The following is a 9,826-nucleotide window of genomic DNA, read 5'->3' on the forward strand; positions in this document are numbered from 1 at the left end:
TAATTATATCGCAACGATAAATTTCGAGGCGCGTATTTCGCGTCAACATAATTTAATTTGATAAATAAAATTAATTATCTTATATTTTATATATCTTAAATAATACATAATTATATCGCAACGATAAATTTCGAGGCGCGTATTTCGCGTGAAAATAATTTAATTCGATAAATAAAATTAATTATCTTTTATTTTATATATCTTAAATAATACATAATTATATCGCAACGATAAATTTCGAGGCGCGTATTTCGCGTGATATACATTTAATCAAGAGTTGAAGTGACAGGAATCAAAATTGTAATTTATTGTTTTGTCGTAATCTATTTCTTCCTTTGTAAGCAATAATTATGTCTTTAAAAATATTTCAAATTTAATAATATTTTGTCCGATACTTTATCGTTTAACTTTTCGACGATTTAAATATGATTCGGATCGAGAACGCGCGATAAAATAGTCGAATTGCATCCGTCCGAATAATTAACGATAAACTCCGTGATATATTAATTGCTTGCTAAATAAATAATATATAATTTAAAACGCTTGTATAATTTAATATCCCGTTTGTATATACGTCATATAGTGCGCAAAATATTTTCGGCTGCGAATTATCAATAACATGATATTTAGCCTTGGTGGCGTAAACATTAGCGCGCTATTATTAACATGTTACGGCTTACGATCTTATCATTTATACAAGGATGCTCGAGCAGTAAAGTATTGGTATAAGACGCTCCGTCGAATTCTTTTTCTAAACGCGACCGCGACAAATATCGGGAAATAATTTAATATAATAAATAATTATTTATCTTTTACATATCTTAAATAATACGTAATTATATCGCAACGATAAATCTCGAGACACGTATTTCGCGCGTGACGTATACACATATAATCAAGAGTCGAAGTGACAGAAATCAAAATTGTAAATTATCGTTTTGTCACGATTTTTTTCTCTTTTTATAAACAATAATTACTTCTTTAAAAATATTTCAAATTTAATAATATTTTGTCCGATACTTTAGACTAATCTCTCAATTATAAAATATATTTTTCCTCTCTCTTAAGTTATATATTATATTAGAAAATTATATATTGTATAAAATAACCCTCCATGGGTACACCTTGACGTGGTGGAGTGGCTTCAGTACCTGGACGGTATGCCTTAAGGTCTTAACCGTCCTCAAGGTTTACTGTGAAGGGGAAACCAAGTACCCAGCGTCGTCGTTGCTGTCATCGTGCCGCGGACGGCTCGTCGTATCGTTGGTGCTGTCATCGTGTCGCGGATGGCTTGTCGCGTCGTCGGCACCGTCATCGTGTCGCGGACGGCTTTCGCGTCTTTCGCGTCGCGTGTCCGTACAGCATTGCCACGAGTCGCACAATGGCTCATATGTGGCACGCGCATTTGTGCGTTGAACGCACATTAGTGCGTCGTCGTTGCCGTCATCGTGCCGTACGAGCAACGATGCGTCGCGTTGTCGCGGTATCGCGTTTTCGCGTCGTCGCGTCTTCGCGTTGGACTTTTATCTCGTTTTCACGATTGTAACCGAGGATCATACTTTGTTGCCGACTAAATGGGATGTCTCTCAGCGTTGCAATCGTTAATATATTAATACCTATTAATATAATTAATTTTATATTAATATCAGTTAATATTAATTCTATATTAATATTATATATTATATAAATATTTATGTATTAATAAATTTAATATATTAATGTAGGCGCAACGTTAAAACGCCTCAGTATCGCGGCTGAGGTGAATGCCGGCCGCGTAGCAACGTATGTTCGTGCATAGTATAGATGCATGTTCGCGCGGTTAATCTTGAACTTCGGTTCGAGAATCGGCTGTTGAGGGCACGTTCTGCTCCGACGAACGGTTCGGCCCGAATCGGTTAGAGTTCGGTCGATTGTTTTGGAATCATCGTTAATGGGTCCCTTCTCTTGTACCGTCTAACAGCACATTGTAGAAATACTAACATGTTTGGCATCTGAGGAGTCGGCTGTTCTAATTAGGTTCGATTTTCGCTCGCTAGAGAAGTTGATCTCCCGCTTTCGAAATGCTAGATTGTTAGCACGTAGAAGGTGGGTATCTTCATTCTCGACCCGTCTATCAGCCTTACGATAAACCCGGCTCAGTCTGTATGATAGAGACTTGGTGGTTCGTATGAAATCGTTCCTAACGATGTTCTAGTCGGCCCTCGATGGGAGCAGGCGCGGGTCAAGAGTCGAGCGAACCCCATTCGCGATTATTCCATCAATCGATTTCGTCTTCTTCCGCTTCCGCTTAACCTTTGCTCGAAGTAATCGGTGAATTCCCGACCTGTCGACTCGAAGTATGATTCTCACGTGAAGCGGGGTTCGATCGTGCCGAAATTCGAAAGTGCGGGAGTGTCGTTTAAAGTATCGCGCGTATAAGTGCGGAAGTAATCTTTTAATAAAAGTGCGGGAGTGCCGTTTAAAGTATCGCGCGTGTGAATCAACCTGAGAGGAGGAGGAGGCCTAGGAGAGGCATCGGGCACCGATGGAACAACCCTATGGTAAGTAATTTGTTATTTGTATATTAATTATTTATTAATCGCGTACGTACAATTTAATTTAAATAATTAATCGCGTAATTTGGCTTTTTATTTATATGATTTAGACAAGAGAGAATTAGAGAAAAAGATTTTTATATGAAAGCTATAATCTTATAAAAGTTTTTACTTTTAAATTATAGCTTATGTATGGAATTATTAGTAGTAGTGTTTTTTTCAAAATTTATAAGATTGTTTTATTAATCTGCGTATTATTATATCCATCGAATGTAAAATTCAATGTGTATAATAAATTTTTTAAAATATTAATTATTTTGAGTATTGCTACAATTTGCATCTTCTATTTGTATGTTACAGATCAATGTAGTGACCGTGACATTCTGAGAGGAGGAGGAGGCCTAGGAGAGGCTTCCTGCATCGGCGGAGCAACCCTAGGGTGAGTATTTATTATTTGTATATTAGTTAAATTAGTTAAAAGTCGCGTACGTGCATTAATTCGGTCTTATTATTTGAATGAATGAAACAAGAGAAAATTGGAAAGAAAAACTTTTACATAAATCTTATAAAAGTTTCAATGTGAAAGAAAATCTTTTTATAATTTATAAAGTTATTTATTTATATAAAGTTTCTTTGTTAGTATTGTGTATTCATCGGATGTATAAATATTTCGAAATATTAATTATATTTCGCCGCTATAATTTGGATTTTATATTTATATGTTACAGACAACGTAGCGACGTAGCCTCAAGACCAACAACTCCGCTGTTGCGCATCAGTGCCGGTGAGTGACAAACTTTTATTTAATTTTAAAGTAATGGATTTATAGAAATTGTAGATATATAGATTGTAGATTGTAGATTGTAGATAAATCCATTGCTTTCAAATGGATGAGCTAAAACAGTTGAATGGAATAATTTTTATTAAGGTCTCTTGATATGCATTGCATCTATTGCAAAAATAAATTAAAGTCCAAATTAAAGATTATATAAAAAGATTATAAAAAAAATATTTTATATATTATATAATATATATTATATATTATATATTATATATAAAATATTATATATTTTTTGGATATAAAATATTTTTTTTTTTTGATTGATAAATTCTGTTTCATTTGTTTAATGAAGACATTAAAATAATTTTATTAATTATATAACATAGTAATAATTTATTCATGTATTCATGCATCGATTTTATACTAATTTTGTTATAGCCCATTCATCTATATTATTATATCAATTAAAGTTTTACTTTAATTGACGTAAAGCCAAATTATCGATCTATTAAATTATATAAAATATTTATTATTTTTTTTTTAATATAAATTATATATTATTATAAATAATATTATATTATTATAAGAATTTCAATCAATTAATTTTAATTGATAACTTGGCATTATATTAATTAAAGTAAAGTTATATTAATGCATGACAAACGATCGTAAACGAGCGTAAATTTACGCTCATTCACCGGCGATGATAATTAGCCGGCAACGGAAGGAATTTCTTCCTTCATTGATCTCCCATAAAGGGCGAAGCTACATTTCTGACTAAATAAATAGTCATAATAAATATGGCCAGGATGAATGAAAGGTAAGTTCAACTGGCCCAACGGAAGCAGCATACGGTAATTCTATTAGGGCACGCGAGTAGGGTACGCGAGTAGGGCACGCGAGTAGGGCACGCGAGTAGGGTATATAATTGCTATTTTACTCTATGTGTGTATGAACGTGCAAATAAAAATAGTTTATATAATATAAAATATTCTAAATTGAATTATGCAATTATTCGAAATAAGGGATTAAAATTAATCACAAAACGTAGCATGAATATTTATTAATATGAGATATATATATTTTGATATATATAATAATAAAATAGCGTAATAGCATATTATATTTTACATAATTCTAATAGCAAAAATATTAAGGCATATTACGCACGCGCGGCCGCCGAAAAAGCGGTATAAATAGGGCACGTCCACCTGCGTGCAACGGCGATCATCCATCGGCCGTTGCACTCCTGAATTCCATGGGAAAGACCATACCGGACGAAACGACAACGCGCTATCCGCGAACCGGCAATAATTCCGCGACCGCCATTTACGAAATCAGCCTCGCCATTAATACGGCGCGCTAAGTCCCGCTCAGGGGGAGGATCTATATCCTGCCGCGACATCGATCGACGTACGCGAATCGATACAAGCGCGGTTAAGTACCGCCCACCAACCCGACCGAAATTACCGCCCACCGGCCCGACCGAAATTACCGCCCGATAACTGGTGGTCTCTGCTACCTCTTTGCTTATCGTGTTATCCCAATACTTTTCCGGATTTTGAAGCATTAAATTTTCCGCTTTCTATAATTTACCACCTTGCTGCCTCTTTGCTTATCGTGTTATCCTGATACTTTTGCGGATTTTGAAGCATTAAATTACCCGCTTTCTATAATTTAACTCTGTGCGACAGAGTTCTAATAAAATAAAACATTAACATAAATTATATACATACAATATACTCTCTCTTTCTCTATCTCTTTGGCATATAAGATAATATATATATATATATATATATATATATATATATATATATTATCATTAAATTAATTAATTATAAAATTGTTATCTAATACTAATAAATTATTTTATAGTTTAAATAAAAATATTAAATTGCAAATTTAAAGAAATTTTTTAAAAGATAATAATTTAAAATATAAGAATTATATAAAATATATATCATATATTAAACTTTGAAGGTTTAGAGTTTTTATTAAATTAAAATCTTAAAATAATTTAAATAAGTAAAATTATTAAAGATATAATTATTCTAAAATATGTTAATAATGGTAATTTTTTAAAATTAATAAAATTAAATTTCAAATAATAAATATTATTAAAAAGTTTAGATTTTAAAATAAATAAAAATATAGTTATATTTATTAAATTAATGTAAGTATACATTAAAATAAAAGAATTTTAGGGATTCTAGATAGATTAAGAGATAATATTAGGCATATTAAATTAAAATTAATAGGAGTAATTATTAAAAAAACAAATTAGAGGATAGTTTAAAATGAGAAAAAATAAGGCAAGTAATAAATAAGATTAGCCTATAAATAAATATGTAAATTAATCATAATAAATTTTTAAAAAAAATTAATATTAATATTCATCTGGTTTGGTTAATTGATGAGTATGTTAATAATATTTTAAAATTAAGTAAATTAATTATTTTAATGGTAGAGATATATGAAGATGAAAGAATTAAAAAATATATGAATAAATTATTTATTTCAATAATTGAAAATATATAAAATGGAGTAACTTTTTGAATAGTTAATAAGATAAACAATGTATTTCATGGCATAGTTAAAGATATTAAAGGTATTCATAAATGAAAAGGGGGAATTCTTAATTTTAATATTAAAGATATGATAAAATTTAAAATAAAAAAGTCATAATTGTTAAAAAATAAATTATTAATTATTAAGGAAAAAATTAATATTAAAGACGCTATAACTTGAATAATATAATATAATAAAGTTCCGAACGACGCGTTAATTTCTTAAAAAATTACTGTGATTTACGAGATAGATTCATTAGACGCGAATGACCCAGGAAAAGACGTCGCGATTTTCGCCAGCTTAATTCCTTTAATAATCGTAAGCTTATTAATTTCAAAATTTTAATGCGTCAATCCTTGTAGCGGAGATCATGTAGAACAATGTCTTTCTTGAATAATATCGATATTTTTAACGGTAATCGAAATCAAAGCGAATAATGTATCTGACGCAAATGATTTCGGCAAAAGCGTCGCGATTTCACCTCGCTTTATCGCTTTAATAATCGTCATCTTATTTTAAAAATCTAATACGTCAATCCTTGTAGCGGAAAGCATGTAGAACAATGTCTTTCTTGAATAATATCGATATTTTTAACGGTAATCGAAATCAAAGCGAATAATGTATCTGACGCAAATGATATCGGCAAAAGCGTCGCGATTTGACCTCGCTTTATCGCTATAATAATCGTCATCTTATTAATTTTAAAAATCTAATACGTCAATCCTTGTAGCGGAGAGCATGTAGAACAATGTCTTTTTTTAATAATATCGATATCTTTAACGGTAATCGAAATCAAAGCGAATAATGTATCTGACGCAAATGATTTCGGCAAAAGCGTCGCGATTTCGGCAAAAGCGTCGTGATTTCGGCTCGCTTTATCGCTTTAATAATCGTCATATTATTAATTTTATAAATGTAATGCGTCAATCCTTGTAGCGGAGATCATATAGAACAATGTCTTTCTTGAATAATATCGATATCTTTAACGGTAATCGAAATCAAAGCGAATAATATATCTGACGCAAATAATTTCGGCAAAAGCGTCGCGATTTCGGCTCGATTTATCGCTTTAATAATCGTAAGCTTATTAATTTTAAAATTCTAATGCGTCAATCCTTGTAGCGGAGATCATGTAGAATAATGTCTTTTTTGAATAATATCGATATCTTTAACGGTAATCGAAATCAAAGCGAATAATGTATCTGACGCAAATGATTTCGGCAAAAGCGTCGCGATTTCGGCAAAAGCGTCGCGATTTTGGCTCGCTTTATCGCTTTAATAATCGTCATATTATTAATTTTATAAATCTAATGCGTCAATCCTTGTAGCGGAGATCATATAGAACAATGTCTTTCTTGAATAATATCGATATCTTTAACGGTAATCGAAATCAAAGCGAATAATGTATCTGACGCAAATGATTTCGGCAAAAGCGTCGCGATTTCGGCAAAAGCGTCGCGATTTCGGCTCGCTTTATCGCTTTAATAATCGTCATATTATTAATTTTATAAATCTAATGCGTCAATCCTTGTAGCGGAGATCATATAGAACAATGTCTTTCTTGAATAATATCGATATCTTTAACGGTAATCGAAATCAAAGCGAATAATGTATCTGACGCAAATAATTTCGGCAAAAGCGTCGCGATTTCGGCTCGATTTATCGCTTTAATAATCGTAAGCTTATTAATTTTAAAATTCTAATGCGTCAATCCTTGTAGCGGAGATCATGTAGAATAATGTCTTTTTTGAATAATATCGATATCTTTAACGGTAATCGAAATCAAAGCGAATAATGTATCTGACGCAAATGATTTCGGCAAAAGCGTCGCGATTTCGGCAAAAGCGTCGCGATTTCGGCTCGCTTTATCGCTTTAATAATCGTCATATTATTAATTTTATAAATCTAATGCGTCAATCCTTGTAGCGGAGATCATATAGAACAATGTCTTTCTTGAATAATATCGATATCTTTAACGGTAATCGAAATCAAAGCGAATAATGTATCTGACGCAAATAATTTCGGCAAAAGCGTCGCGATTTCGGCTCGATTTATCGCTTTAATAATCGTAAGCTTATTAATTTTAAAATTCTAATGCGTCAATCCTTGTAGCGGAGATCATGTAGAATAATGTCTTTTTTGAATAATATCGATATCTTTAACGGTAATCGAAATCAAAGCGAATAATGTATCTGACGCAAATGATTTCGGCAAAAGCGTCGCGATTTCGGCAAAAGCGTCGCGATTTCGGCTCGCTTTATCGCTTTAATAATCGTCATATTATTAATTTTATAAATCTAATGCGTCAATCCTTGTAGCGGAGATCATATAGAACAATGTCTTTCTTGAATAATATCGATATCTTTAACGGTAATCGAAATCAAAGCGAATAATGTATCTGACGCAAATGATTTCGGCAAAAGCGTCGCGATTTCGGCAAAAGCGTCGCGATTTCGGCTCGCTTTATCGCTTTAATAATCGTCATATTATTAATTTTATAAATCTAATGCGTCAATCCTTGTAGCGGAGATCATATAGAACAATGTCTTTCTTGAATAATATCGATATCTTTAACGGTAATCGAAATCAAAGCGAATAATGTATCTGACGCAAATGATTTCGGCAAAAGCGTCGCGATTTCGGCAAAGGCGTCGTGATTTCGGCTCGTTTTATCGCTTTAATAATCGTCATATTATTAATTTTATAAATCTAATGCGTCAATCCTTGTAGCGGAGATCATATAGAACAATGTCTTTCTTGAATAATATCGATATCTTTAACGGTAATCGAAATCAAAGCGAATAATGTATCTGACGCAAATAATTTCGGCAAAAGCGTCGCGATTTCGGCTCGATTTATCGCTTTAATAATCGTAAGCTTATTAATTTTAAAATTCTAATGCGTCAATCCTTGTAGCGGAGATCATGTAGAATAATGTCTTTTTTGAATAATATCGATATCTTTAACGGTAATCGAAATCAAAGCGAATAATGTATCTGACGCAAATGATTTCGGCAAAAGCGTCGCGATTTCGGCAAAAGCGTCGCGATTTCGGCTCGCTTTATCGCTTTAATAATCGTCATATTATTAATTTTATAAATCTAATGCGTCAATCCTTGTAGCGGAGATCATATAGAACAATGTCTTTCTTGAATAATATCGATATCTTTAACGGTAATCGAAATCAAAGCGAATAATGTATCTGACGCAAATAATTTCGGCAAAAGCGTCGCGATTTCGGCTCGATTTATCGCTTTAATAATCGTAAGCTTATTAATTTTAAAATTCTAATGCGTCAATCCTTGTAGCGGAGATCATGTAGAATAATGTCTTTCTTGAATAATATCGATATCTTTAACGGTAATCGAAATTAAAGCGAATAATGTATCTGACGCAAATGATTTCGGCAAAAGCGTCGCGATTTCGACTCGCTTTATCGCTTTAATAATCGTCATCTTATTAATTTTAATAATCTAATGCGTCAATCCATGTAGCGGAGATCATATAGAACAATGTATTTGTTGTATAATATCGATATCTTTAACGGTAGAGATGTAAGCGAAGAATATGTTAGACGTGAAGAACTTTCTATAATTTACCTCTTCGCTACCTCTTTGCTTATCGTGTTATCCTGATACTTTTGCGGATTTTAAAGCATTAAATTTCCCGTTTTCTATAATATACCTCTTTGCTACCTCTTTGCTTATCGTGTTATTCGGATACTTTTGCGGATTTTATAGCATTAAATTTCCCGTTTTCTATAATTTACCTCTGCTACCTCTTTGCTTATCGTGTTATCCTGGTACTTTTGCGGATTTTGAAGCATTAAATTTCCCGTTTTCTATAAGTGACCTCTTTGCTACCTCTTTGCTCATCGTGTTATCCTGATACTTTTGCGGATTTTGAAGCATTAAATTTCCAGCTTTCTATAATTTAACTCTGT

The 9,826-nt window shown here is 32.3% G+C and overlaps 1 long non-coding RNA gene across 1 annotated transcript; it reads left to right on the plus strand.

Annotated features, from left to right (window-relative positions):
• The first annotated feature begins 1,294 nt into the window (after positions 1-1,294).
• Positions 1,295-3,319, plus strand: LOC138942348 (uncharacterized). The gene is made up of 3 exons (XR_011448292.1): positions 1,295-2,540; positions 2,895-2,973; positions 3,263-3,319. It is a non-coding gene; the product is annotated as an uncharacterized lncRNA (long non-coding RNA).
• Positions 3,320-9,826: the final 6,507 nt, after the last annotated feature.

This window comes from Polyergus mexicanus, unplaced genomic scaffold, assembly GCF_030449975.1.
Source record: "Polyergus mexicanus isolate NDT 795.1 unplaced genomic scaffold, iyPolMexi1.0 SCAF_22, whole genome shotgun sequence".
NCBI classification, from domain to species: Eukaryota; Metazoa; Arthropoda; class Insecta; order Hymenoptera; family Formicidae; genus Polyergus; species Polyergus mexicanus.